The sequence below is a fragment of the Mus caroli genome, chromosome 8, assembly GCF_900094665.2.
Source record: "Mus caroli chromosome 8, CAROLI_EIJ_v1.1, whole genome shotgun sequence".
Classification (NCBI taxonomy): Eukaryota; Metazoa; Chordata; class Mammalia; order Rodentia; family Muridae; genus Mus; species Mus caroli.
In genome coordinates, this window is record NC_034577.1 from 104,857,886 (window position 1) to 104,870,528 (window position 12,643).

Here is a 12,643-nt window from a genome sequence, read left to right on the forward strand (position 1 = left end):
TCTCTTTCTTTCTTTCTTTCTTTCTTTCTTTCTTTCTTTCTTTCTTTCATTTGTTCTTTCTTTCTTTCGTTCTTTCTTTTATTCTATAATAAAAGAAATGTCATGGACACAACCCCTAACTCAAGTTGTGTGGAGGATTTTATTTAAATCCACAAAGTCAATGAGAACCAGACCTGGGCCTGCAGACACAATGTTACCCAGGATCAACCTCAATTCTGAGGCTAAAGATTGTGCTTTATTTTGTGGCTCTGTCAGACCCTTAACATCACTTAAGCCTAATTGATTCGGGGGAATTGAAGTCTGTGAATGTGGACGTCGGCTGCTGTTTCTCTGAAAGTGTGTTCGCATTCCTTAGACTATGGAGCCCAGAGAATCTCTCAGAAAAGGCCCTAAGCACTGATTTGTTTGAGGTCTTTCCTGTACTCCCTCCCTGCTCCGAGAGGATGGTCTCTAACTAAGACCTGACGATTTTACCTGGATCGTCTCAGACCCCTGGAGGTTAAGTTCTGTCATCTTCAGGTAGAAGAGACTCAAAGATGAGGTGCACCTCAAAGATTTTACCATTGTATGACTTTGGGCCAGATCCTAGCACTCTGGGCCTTTGTGTGTGTGTGTGTGTGTGTGCACGCACTCTGTAAAATGGGACAAAATTTCCCAGCATAACCTCCTCCATGGCCCTGCCTGCTCTACTGCTCTATTCTCCAGGTTGCCAAGTAATGTGTATGGATGTTTTTGACTCTATCTGATTTCGCCACATTCTTTGGCATCTTTGGCCTCTTCTGTCCCCCCACCCAACCAGGTCTTCTCTCAGATAGTTGTCTCAGAGAGTGTCTGACTAAGCCAGAATAGTTTGAACTCATGATTCTCCTGCCTCAGATGTCTGAGTCCTGGGGTTGCAGGCATGTTCCACTCTACCTGACGGCTTACTTACGTCTTGCTGTAGTCATTCCTTCAGACTCAAGCAGGCTCTTTCTCCTCAGGCAGTGACTCTTGACATTCCAGGATAGATGCTATCTTCAAAGATCATGTGTTTACATTTTTTTTTTCTAAATAAAAGAATAGCCAAAGTTTCTGCCCTCAAGATGTACACAGAGACATTTATGACTGTGTGTTTCTAGTTTTTCTCCCCTGTATAGTATCGGTATCAAAGTTAGTGAAAACCCATGAAAATATATCTGATTTCAGTATACCAGTAGTAAGAAGAGAAAAGGAAAGAAAAACTCCTGCCAGTGAGTCAGGAAGAAACACAGAGAGATCAAGAGGCAGCTGTGGTGGTGGTGGGCAATCTCTAATATGAGCCTGTTCACTTTAGATATTTTTACCACATTTAACGTCTGCAGATTCAGATTCGTATTCTGATAATGTATGTGGTAGCGATGTCACTTGAAAGAGGGGGTGGGGGACTGTAAGTCAAAGTGTCTAAGTAAGCTACAGTGTCAGTTGGAACACTTGGGAAGCAGGCCCTGAGATGGCTTTAGTAGCGAGAATAGTTCACTGTTGAAATGCTTCTGAAAGGTAGAAAGGAGATTGCTGTAGGGAGATCCTTCAGGCTGTGGTGTGGGTCAAGAGTGGGCAGGGCAAGCCAAAAGCTGTGATTCAGGTCTGATAAAGTATTGCCGGATTCACCAGGGACACGGGGGTGGGGGTGGGGGAAGAGTGATGTATGACAGATGCTCCATGCTGGGTTGAAACTGTCGCACTCCAGTATCCCTGAGATGTTTAGAAGATGAAGTACTAAACACACCAAATCTGAAAATTCTCAGGTGCCCGGACTCCTTGCCAAATTTGAGTTAAGACGTTGCCACAAAACCATGACTTGAAATTGGGTCACTGTGACCATTTCTGGACGTTGAGGAGCCTGGTACACATTTTAAAATAAAGTTCCAAAGATAAAAAGCACGACAAGGATCAGAATGATATTGATATAAACTGGACTTTAAATCTCATTGTCACATATACGACAAGATGCAAGGTGACTTTCTGGTTCACAGTCTTGCATCCATTACTCTGTATTTCCTGTCTCGGAACTATCTTGGCAGGACTTACAGGGCTCATATAATACACAAAATAATTAAAAGTTATTAAAACCCCCCAAATGATTGAGCCTACTGATTAAGCGACTGTGGAGACATCCAAGTCACTGAACAGGCTGCAGTGTCTGCCAAATGTTGTAACCTTGGGCTGGAAAGGCGAGGGATTTATACAAACAGGGTTGCTTCTCAAGCTTCCTCTACCAGGGCTTGGTCTGTGCCAAGTCCTGATTTACTATGACTTCATTCTAGACATCCTGGGACCTCAGCCTTTAAGCCACATCCACTTGAGTGTCTTCAAATAGATGGCATGGGATCCAATAGAGTGTGGACCCTGGGGGGTATTTATAATACCACAAAAAATATACTCTGAAAATCTCCCTTCTCTCTCTCTCTCTCTCTCTCTCCCTCCCTCCTTCCCTCCCTCCCTGTATTTGTGCATACACACACACACACATATAATACCACAAAAAATATACTCTGAAAATCTCCCTTCTCTCTCTCTCTCTCTCTCTCTCTCTCTCTCTCTCTCTCTCTCTCTCTCTCTCCCTCCCTCCTTCCCTCCCTCCCTGTATTTGTGCATACACACACACACAGGGTATCAGGGGCTTTAGTTGTTGTGGTCTGATTGGAGAAGGTCTCTTGTTGCCTAGGTTGGTCTCAAACATATTCCAAAGATGATGATCCTCGTGCCTCCACAAGGATCCCTGCACCACCACACTGCTGGGGGTGGGACTGGAGATTATACACAAGGCTTTGTACACACTAGGCAAGCACTCCACTAGCTAAGCTAAATGCTTAGGCCTCTCTAAAATTCTTCTTGAAGGTCGCAAATAGAAGCTCAAGTGGGGATGCTGAAGAAAATTCAGGTTTTCTTCCAGGTATTCTGATGCTTAAGTGTGTAAATCTTAATCTGGGATGATTTCAATCACTCCACTTCCTGGTTCCCAAGTAGAGTTAATGAAGATCTCTGGGCTAGAAGAGCTGAATGATTGACCACTGGTGGGATAGAGATAAGAGTGCTACTCACTTGTCTCAAGACAATAAGAAGACTGGTGACAGGGATAGACTCGTATCTGCTTTCTAGTACACCTAGACCCTAAACCTTGTAGTCCCAGAGTTTGTTAGGAGTTCTCTAGATCTTACGAGTGACAGGTTGATGGTTGGCTCACCTGGAGAGAAGCTACTCAGACATGAAGGCACTCAAGTGGTGGCAGAAAGTCCTCCATCAAGTGAGTCCTGAAAAGAGAAAGGATGTGTTCTTTGATGACTCCAGAAGTCAGCTTTGAATACAGGTGGGCCTAGCTAATGCCATGGGAAATAACTCCCTACAACTGGAACCTATAACACATCTGTTGGCACCCTTCATCACGCTTTCAGGTCTACACACATACTTTCTGACTTGGAAATACAATTGCATCACTAAATTGTCAAAGGCTTCCCTAACCCCTTTGTTCTCAGTGACCTATCCTGACTGCTACACCTTTCTAACCGGATCTTCACATTTCTCCTTTAGACGCCCTCCTCTCAGCTCGTTATCTAATCTAAGGGCATGATTTACACGTGATGCCACCTACATTACCCATCACTGTAAAACAAACTCAAGATTTGGGTTTCCCAGTTAAGCATTTGTTGTCTCTTAATCATCTAGGCATGGCTAGTTGTGGGACTCTAGCCCGGGACTTTCATGGATCAGGGTTACAATCACCTGACTCTATGATTGGTCTGAGAGCTATGACTCTTCTACAGCCCAATTGCTGTTGGCAAGCATTAGTGAGCTACTTGAGTATATCGTGGTGACTAATCAGGCTGGCATGTGGGGACATCTGTGGAGGAGTGGCTTGATTGTGGGTGGTACCATCCCCTAGGCTGGGCTCAGAAAAATAAAAGAATGAAGAACATTAGCAAGAGAACAAGCAAGGAGGAGCCTTCTGTTTTTTTGCCTATTGCCTGTGGATAGGATATGATGAGCTGCTGAGTTACCTCCTTGTCTTCTGCTCAATAATGGGCTGTCACCTGAAACTGTAAGCCACATGAACCCCTTCTCCCTCTCACTTATTTTTGGTCAAGACATTTTTATTATAGAGGCAGAAATCAAACTAGAATAGTGACCCAAGCCATTCTGGGAAATCATACACAATCAACTTGACAATATCTTGTAGGTGGCTCAAATTTGCCATTCTGGGAAGAGAAATATGTAAAGGTGTGGATATCAGTAGGCAGAGATCACAGGAGGGCTGTTTGGGAGACCAGTTACTATGCCTGTAAGTTCATCATGATGTCTTGAGTGATATTCTGATTGCCTTGATTAACTCTGTCTTCCTTCTACCTAGTCACCTCCCACCATATTCCCAGAATCATCTTAGATTCTATCTTGGTTAGGGTTTCTCTTGCTGTGATAACCACACACAACCAAAGAAACTTTGAGAGGAAAGGGTTATTTTATCTTATAATTCCAAGTAAGTCACTAAGATAAATCAGGGTTAGTTTTCAAGCAAGGCAGGAACTTAAAGCTTTAGAAGCCATGGAAGAATGCTACTTACTGACTTGCTCCCTCTGTCTTGTTCATCCTGCCTTCTTATGCAACCCAGGAGCACCTACCAAGGAGCAGCACCGCACACAGAGAACTAGGCTCTTTCTCACCAGTCATTAGTCAAGGAAAGTTCTCACAGACTTGCCTACAGGCCAGTCTTATGAAGGCATTTTCTTAATTGAAGTTCCTCTTGCGAGATGACTCTAGGATTGTGTCACATTGACAATACCAACTAGCACAGATGCTTTTTTGGGGGTCTTTGCTGAATGCACAAAATAGAATTGATTTCCTTTCCTCTTTTTTTTTAAAGCACTTTTCAATGCTATTATGTAAAGTTTGCCACTCATTATAAAACAGCAGCCTCTATCAAGAGATGTGGGACAAGAAGGGCTACGCCATCACTTCCAATGTTTCCAAGATTAAGTTAAACGTTGGCAAACAGCAGGTTACTTATGGGACCCATCAATGAATTAACTTTATCTCTTTCCATATCATCATGGTTTGCTTTATTTGGGGGGGGGTGAAAATTAATACTAATGTAGAGTGCAAATCATTTCCTTGGAAAAAGAGAGAAGAGGAGATGATGACCAAATGTTTTTTTTATTTTAAGTGTTTTCATTTAAAAAAAAAAACCTATCATTACATATAACTTTTAATGGAAAACATCTTTCTAGGGGATGGAGAGATGGCTCAGCAGTTAAGAGGACTGGCTGCTCTTCTAGAGGACCTTGGATTCAGCTACCAGCATACTCATGGCAGCTCACAACCATCCTGTAACTCTAGCTCCAGGGAATTTAATGCTCTTGGCCTCAACTGGAACAAGGCACACATGTGCTGCATAGATATGCATGCAGGCAAAACACACACATAAAAGAAAAATAAATTAGCCTTAAGGAAGAATGTCTTTCCAGGGCAAAATTAAGATAAAGTAAATATTAATGATCATTAAAGAAAAGAGAAACTGTAGAGAATACGTTGCCCATACCTGTCCTTTCACAAATGAGAAATACAGAAGTCTTATTTTCAGCATACTATTTCATGGTACAAGCTACAAGAGTGTTAATTTACTAGTTTAGAGGGAGACAATACCTTGAGTGGAATTTGCCCCCCCCCCTTTTTGGGGGTTAATCTCATAGCTAATCTCATTGTTTTAAACTTCCGTGGGAGAACAACAGCACCTGTGCTGGCTGCTTTTATATCAACTTGATACAAGCTAAAGTCATTTGAGAAGGGTCATCTGAGCCTCAATTAAGAAAATGCCTCCATAAGATCAGGCTGTAGGCAAGCCTGTTGTAGGCAAGCCTGTAAGGCATTGTCTTAATTAGTGATTGGTGCAGAAGGGCCCAGCCCACTGTGGGTGGTGCCATCCCTGGGTTGGTGGTCTTGAGTTCTGTAAGAAAGCAGGCTGAGCAAGCCATGATGAGCTAGCCAGTAAGCAGCAAACCTCCATGGCCACTGCATCAGCTCCAGCCTCTAGATTCCTACCCTGTTGGAGTTCCTGTCCTGATGTCCTTCAATAATGAACCACGAAGTGGAGAATGTAAGCCAAACAAATCCTTCCTTTCTCCCTCAACTTGCTTTTTTGTTGTTGGTGTTTCATTATAGCAATCATAACCCTAACTAAGGCAACCGTCTGGTAAAGTAATAAGGAAGGCAGGGCATCAACCTCAAGATGATTTCATTAAAGAGCCCTTAGCATGTGGTATCTCCCAGGCATAGGCTTTGTTAATCACAGAGGGTCAAATTCAATGATGAACTGACTTCCTTTGAGAACAGGAGGTGAGGACTGGTGAGATGGCTCAGGTGGTAAAGACATTTGGTGCCAAACCTGATAGCCTGAGTTCAATCTCCGGGACCAATACCATAAAAAGCAAGTGCCAATGAACACAATTTCCTGTCTGGTTTGCACACATGCCTGGTAGCACACGCATACCCACACACAACCACTCTTACAGTAACACAAATAAACAAGTGAAAATTTAAGGAGGAGGAGTGAAAGGAATTAGGAAGGACAGGGAGAAGCCTCTTGCGTAAGTTCAGTTGTGAACTTAAGTAATCATTTCTTCCATTTGGATTAAGGTTTACTTAAGGATCCTGTTTGTATTTCCCTGTGGCCTCTGTCATACCAAATTGGTCCTAGTAAGACACATTGCCAACATATACAACAAGACCATGTGAATTTTTAGATGCTCCCTGGAGAGGTGGAGAGGAAAATAAGGCTGTTTGTGTATTGTGTATGAAGACTAGTATATTGGAAAGCCGCCTCCTCCTTCCTCCTCCTTCCTCCTCCTCTCCCTCCTCCTCCTCTCCCTCCTCCTCCTCTTCTCCCTCCTCCTTCTCCTCCTCCTCCTCCCCCTCTTCTTCTTTTTTTTTTGTATAAAACTTGCCACTAAAGTTGCTAGGGCATTTGATATTAGCATAGGGACAGTGGCATAGGCCTGGTGGTTTGAGTGTGTAACAAGAAGTCCCTTGAAGACACCAGTCTTCACCCCAGTCATCGCTCTGTCCCTTGTCACCCTGGTGACTAAGACTCTGCACAGATGTTTTCAATCTTTGCTTGTTAAATCTACCCAAGGCTGATAAACAAATGGCTTTAGCCCCTTACACAACAGGCTGAAGTCATTCTTAGGTTTTTTCATTGAGAGTGGAAATAATCGTAAAATAAAGCAGGGCTTGGACTCAGCTACAATGTTATTGGAACCAAACACAAAGGTCTGCTGAATTTCAGAACATGGACTCGGCAGCTCTATCCCAAATCAATGGACCCAAAGAGTTTCTTCGAGATCAGGACACAGACATAGATTTATGTGCATCTATGTGCATTCAGGGTTGAGAGTCACAAAATCTAATGATATCCGGGGCTCTAAGAGGATATGAGAATAAATCAAATTTGGGCAGAAAATGAGCACAAAGCCTAAATCTAGAGTTCCCCGGGCTTCTATTAAAGTAATTATTCTGATTCACTATGAAAATGTACCAGAGAATTATTATTCATGGCTATATCTATCTAATTAATTCAGGGAGTATAGATAATAAGTCTTCCGATGTCTTTATAGGAATAGTGACCTTTGGGCATTCCAGATCTTCAATCACCAGAATGCCAGGCTCTACTATACATTATTAAGAATTGGGTGGAACTGATAACTGGTGAGAGGCAGCAGAACCCATGAAGATCTCATTGGAGTGGGAGTCGTACAAACCCTGTCCCAGCACCTATTTTGTTTTTCCACAGACTACCCAAACAACTTGACATTGGAGAACATTCAATCTAGGGCTGTTCTTCATCCAACGGCACCCCAAATCACCTTTATAAGTTTAGAGAATCTTCTAGATTCTCAGATAATATGGAGCACTCTCGTGCTAGGAGCTGGAGAGAGGACTTGGTGGTTAAGGGCAGCTACTGGGTCTTGCAGGGGATTCTGTTGTCAGCACTAGCTCTGGATGGCTCACAACTGTCTGTATCTCCAGCTCCAGGGGATCGGAGACCTTCTCTTGGCCTCTTTGGGCACTGGGCATGCACATGTCCACCTACTCAAACACACACGTACACACATAATTAAAGATAAACTAGAAACAGAAACAGAGAATCTCTGTGCTAGCTATCACTGAGCACTCCTACCAGCTTCTACTCGCTTCTGTTACTCTGTTTAAAGGATGTCCACAGATGGCTTATACTTCTTCAAATTTCCTTATAAGATGTCTTCCTTAGACTATGGTTCATGTACCCTACAATGTGTTCACTTAAAATTTTCAATTCAATAACTTTGAGACCTTCAAAGACACTAGAAAAAAAAACATTTGTACATTTTATGAATCTATACATTTCCCTTTTCTGGATACGGGAGAAGAATGTGGAACAGTCTGACGTGACTGGATTCTTTTGTTTCGAATGTTTTCAAAAGTTGTGCATATTTTATGATGTGTCAATACTTTGTGTTATTTATTTTCACTTTTGTTATAAATTGAACAATTATAAATGGTGTGTGCTTAATGAATAGAAAACCATGCTATTGTTACTAACAGTTTTCTAGTGGATGCTTTTGGGACATCGACTGCTCCCCTCCAAACACACACACACACACACACACACACACACACACACACACACACACACACACACACACACAACATGATGTCAGCAAACAGACATAATTACTTCTTTTCTTTCCTATTTGTATTCCACTTAATTTATTTCTTTGACTTAATGACTTGGACAGTCTGTGTTATGTTGATTGTTGCTGGTCTCCTCATACTCTGACATGAGGAGAAAGCTTCAACTTTTCACTAGAGAGTATATGTTCCAAGTAGAGTTACTTAGTTTTTTCTACAGTGACATATATTTCTTACATACCTACTTTATTGATTTCTTTTTTAGCACCATAGTTAAATGTTGAAGCCTATAAAATGTTTTTTCTGTATTCTTGGAGAGATGATATGAGTTTTTCTGTTATTTTTTTTTGGGGGGGTTGGTTTTTTTGTTTGTTTCTTTGGATTTTTTTCTTTCTTTTTTTTTTCATTGTTTTTTATCCTTTTGTTCTGTGGTTGTGAATGTTATATTTATTGATTTGCAGTTATTGAATCATCCTTAAACTCCAAGAATAAACCATTGTAGACAAACCTTTTAACATACTATTTAGTGTTACAGGGTTTTTTTATATTTTTGGGGTGTGATTTTTAGGATTTTTAATGTCTAAGTTAGTCAGAGATCTTGGCCTATAATCTTATTTTCTTGCAACATCCTTGAATGGCTTTACTATCAAAGTCATGCCAGGCTTGTAAAATCAGATCAGAAGCATTCTCTCATACTGTTTTTCTTTTCTTTTCTTTCTTTTTTTTTTTTTCTTTTTCTTTTTTGGCAAAGCGTTTGAGAAAGACCAATGTGAGTTTTTAAAATATTTGGCAGGGTGCACCCATGAAAATGTTTGAGTCCTTGGATTTTCTTTGAGAGATTTTTATTAATATTATTATTATTGATGTAAGGTACTTAGTCATAATTTTCTGTGTTTCTATAATCCAGTCTTGGAAGGTTGGATGTGTTGAGGAATTTAGCCTCTTTTTAATGGTTGAAGGACGTCAATTAGCATGGGATTGTCACAGTCATTTCTGTTCTCTAGTATTTCCTCTTTTGCTTGCTTGGGTTGTAAGATAAGCTCTCTCCAAGTAGTCTAGGCTAGACTTAACCAATCTGTGTAGCTAAGGATAGCCTGCATACTGGTGTGTTTTGCTTCTTTTATTATGTTTGTTTTCATTGGCTTATATTCATTGTAAATAGTACTGGGTTATACTTTTATACACACTTATATAACATATATGCAGCACATTTCTTGGGGAATTTTGGTAGAAATATGTAAATTATTTTGAGTGTCTTTCCCTTTTCCACCCCACCTCTGTTTCTTATTCCCTCTCTCTCCCACAACCCCACTTATTCTCCTAAATAATTCCATTGCTACTTTCTTGTAATATATACATACATAACTCTATGAATCTATATAAAATCTAGGAAACACAGATAAGAGAAAACACATAGTATTTGTCTTTCTGAAACAAATTTGAGACTTAATTTGCTTAATATGATTATCTCCAGTTGAATCTATGTCCTGCATACAACATGACTTTATTTTCTTTTACAGCTGAAAGCCATCCCAGTATTTATTTATTTATTGTGTGGAACACATTTTCTGTATCAATTCTTCCTTTGATGAACACCTGGGTTGGTTCTGTAACTTGGCTACTGTGAATAATGTTGTAATAAGTATCTACCTGCAGGCATTAACTTGTAGGCATTTGGGTAAACAGCAAGGAGTGGTATAGCTGGGCCATATGGTAGCGCTATGGTTAGTTTCTCAGAAGAATCCTATTGTGTTCTATAGTGACTCCTTTAAATTCCTACCAGCATTGTATGAATTCCCTGCCTTCTACACATCTGCCAGCATCTCTTATTATTTTTTTTCTTAATGACTGCCATTCTAATTGAGGTGAGGTAGAGTCTCAAAGTAGTGAATGAAAACTTTTTAAAAGGCTTGTTTATTTGTGCATATAAATGTTTGTCTGCATGTATGTGTGTGACCATGTGTGAGTAGTGGCTGAGGAAGCCAGAAGAGGGAGTCAGAGCCCCTGGAACTGGAGTTACAAGAGGTTGTGAGCCACATTGCATGACTGCCAGGAATAGAACTCAGGTCCTCTGCAAGAGCAGCAAGTGTTGCTATTAACTGCTAAGCCATCTCTGCAGTCCCCTCAAGGTAGTTTTTGGCTTTTCTCTGAAGATGACAGAGGATGATTTTTTTTTTCCATGTTGGCCACCTGTAGTTTATCTTTTGAGAACTGTGCATATTTTCATTGGCATTTTCATCAATTCGATTATTTGATTATTTCTTTGGATTTTATAGTCTAAATGGGTCCTCTATCAGATGCATAGCTAGCATAATTTCCCCCTAATCTTATAGCTTGTATGTTTACTTGATTGCTCCCTTTGCTGTGAAGCCTTTGAATTTCACGAGGTCTCATTATTTCCCAAGCAACTGAAGTCCTATTCAGGAAACCCTTGTCTGAGCCTAGTTTTTGAAGTGTTTCCTCCTCTAACAGTTGGAGAGTTTCAAGTCTCCCACTGAGGTCTTTGATCCATTGAGAGTTGGCTCTTTACAGGTTGAGAGGCAGCAATCTAATCTCACCTTTCCGCTTGTGGACATCCAGTTTGCCCAGTACCATTTGTTGAAAACTCTGGCTTCTCTTCTGTGTTTGGCATCTTTATCAAAACTCAGCTGTCATATACTATGAGTATACACCCCAGTCCTCTGTTATTGTCCATAGACCCAGGCATGTTTTGTGACAGTGCCACACTGTTTTTCTTACTATGGCTCTAGAATATAACTTGAAATCAAGTATGGTGTTTTTTTTAATTTATTTGTTTATTTATCTTATTTATTTACATCCAAATGTTTCCCTCCCCTTCCCAGTACCCCCCTCACAGAATTCTTCCTCATTCCCGCTTCCCTTCACCTCTGAGAGGGTGTTCCCCCCCCCCCAGGTAGCCCCCACCCTGGGGCATTATGACTCTACAGGATTAGGCACATCTTCTCCCACTGTGCCAGACAAGGCAGCCCTCAGCTGCATAAGTGCCAGTGGCCTTGGACCAGCCTGTGTGTATGCTCTTTGGTTGGTGTATTAGTCTCTAGGAGATCCTAGAGGTCCAAGTTCATTAACAGTGTTGGACTTCCTATAGGGTTGCTATGGTGATATTTTTAATAATTATTCTTGCTCTGGATTGTTTTGTCTCTCTGGGGTCTTTTGAGCTTCCATATGAATTTTAATATCTTTTCTATTTCTATGAATAATAGTATTGGAATTTTGATAGAGACTGCATTGAACATGGCTATTTATTTTGACAGTATATTCGTGTTTACACTATTAGTTCTTCCAGCTGATGAAGGACTTTCATTCCTCTACTGTTCTTGAATTTCCTGCATCAATCTTGTAGGGGGTTAGTTTTCATGATCAGCATAATACAAATCTAGACATATGTGGAAAGAAAGAATCACAGTTGAGGGATTTTCTCCATCAGGTTAGCTTGTGGGCAAGTCTGTAGGGTATTTTCTTGATTAATGACTAATGTGGGAAGGCCAACCTCACTATGGGCAGTGCTACTTCTGCGCTTGTGGTTCTGGGTGTATCAAACAGCAGATTGAGCAAGCCACGAGGAGTAAGCCAGCGAGGAGCTCCCTCCATGGCCTTTGCTTCAGTTTCTGCCTCCAGGATCTCACCTTATGCTTCCGACCCAATTTCCCTTTCTGATGGACTGAAGCTGAAATAAACCCTTTCCTCTCCAAGTTTTTTAGTCATTTAAAAAAAAATCACTTCTATAGTATTAATTACATTTATAGCCTTAATCAAGTGTTTATACAAATAAGACACACATTAGAATTTCAAAGTTGTATGTGACAAAACAGAGGAGATCGTATGATATAAATATGATAAATATGCTATCTAGTGTAATCAAAATATGTCATCCTTACTGTGACTCTTAGTAGAAATTTTTATATGGTTTTAATTAAAAATATTTTTTATTCTCGCATATTACACCCTG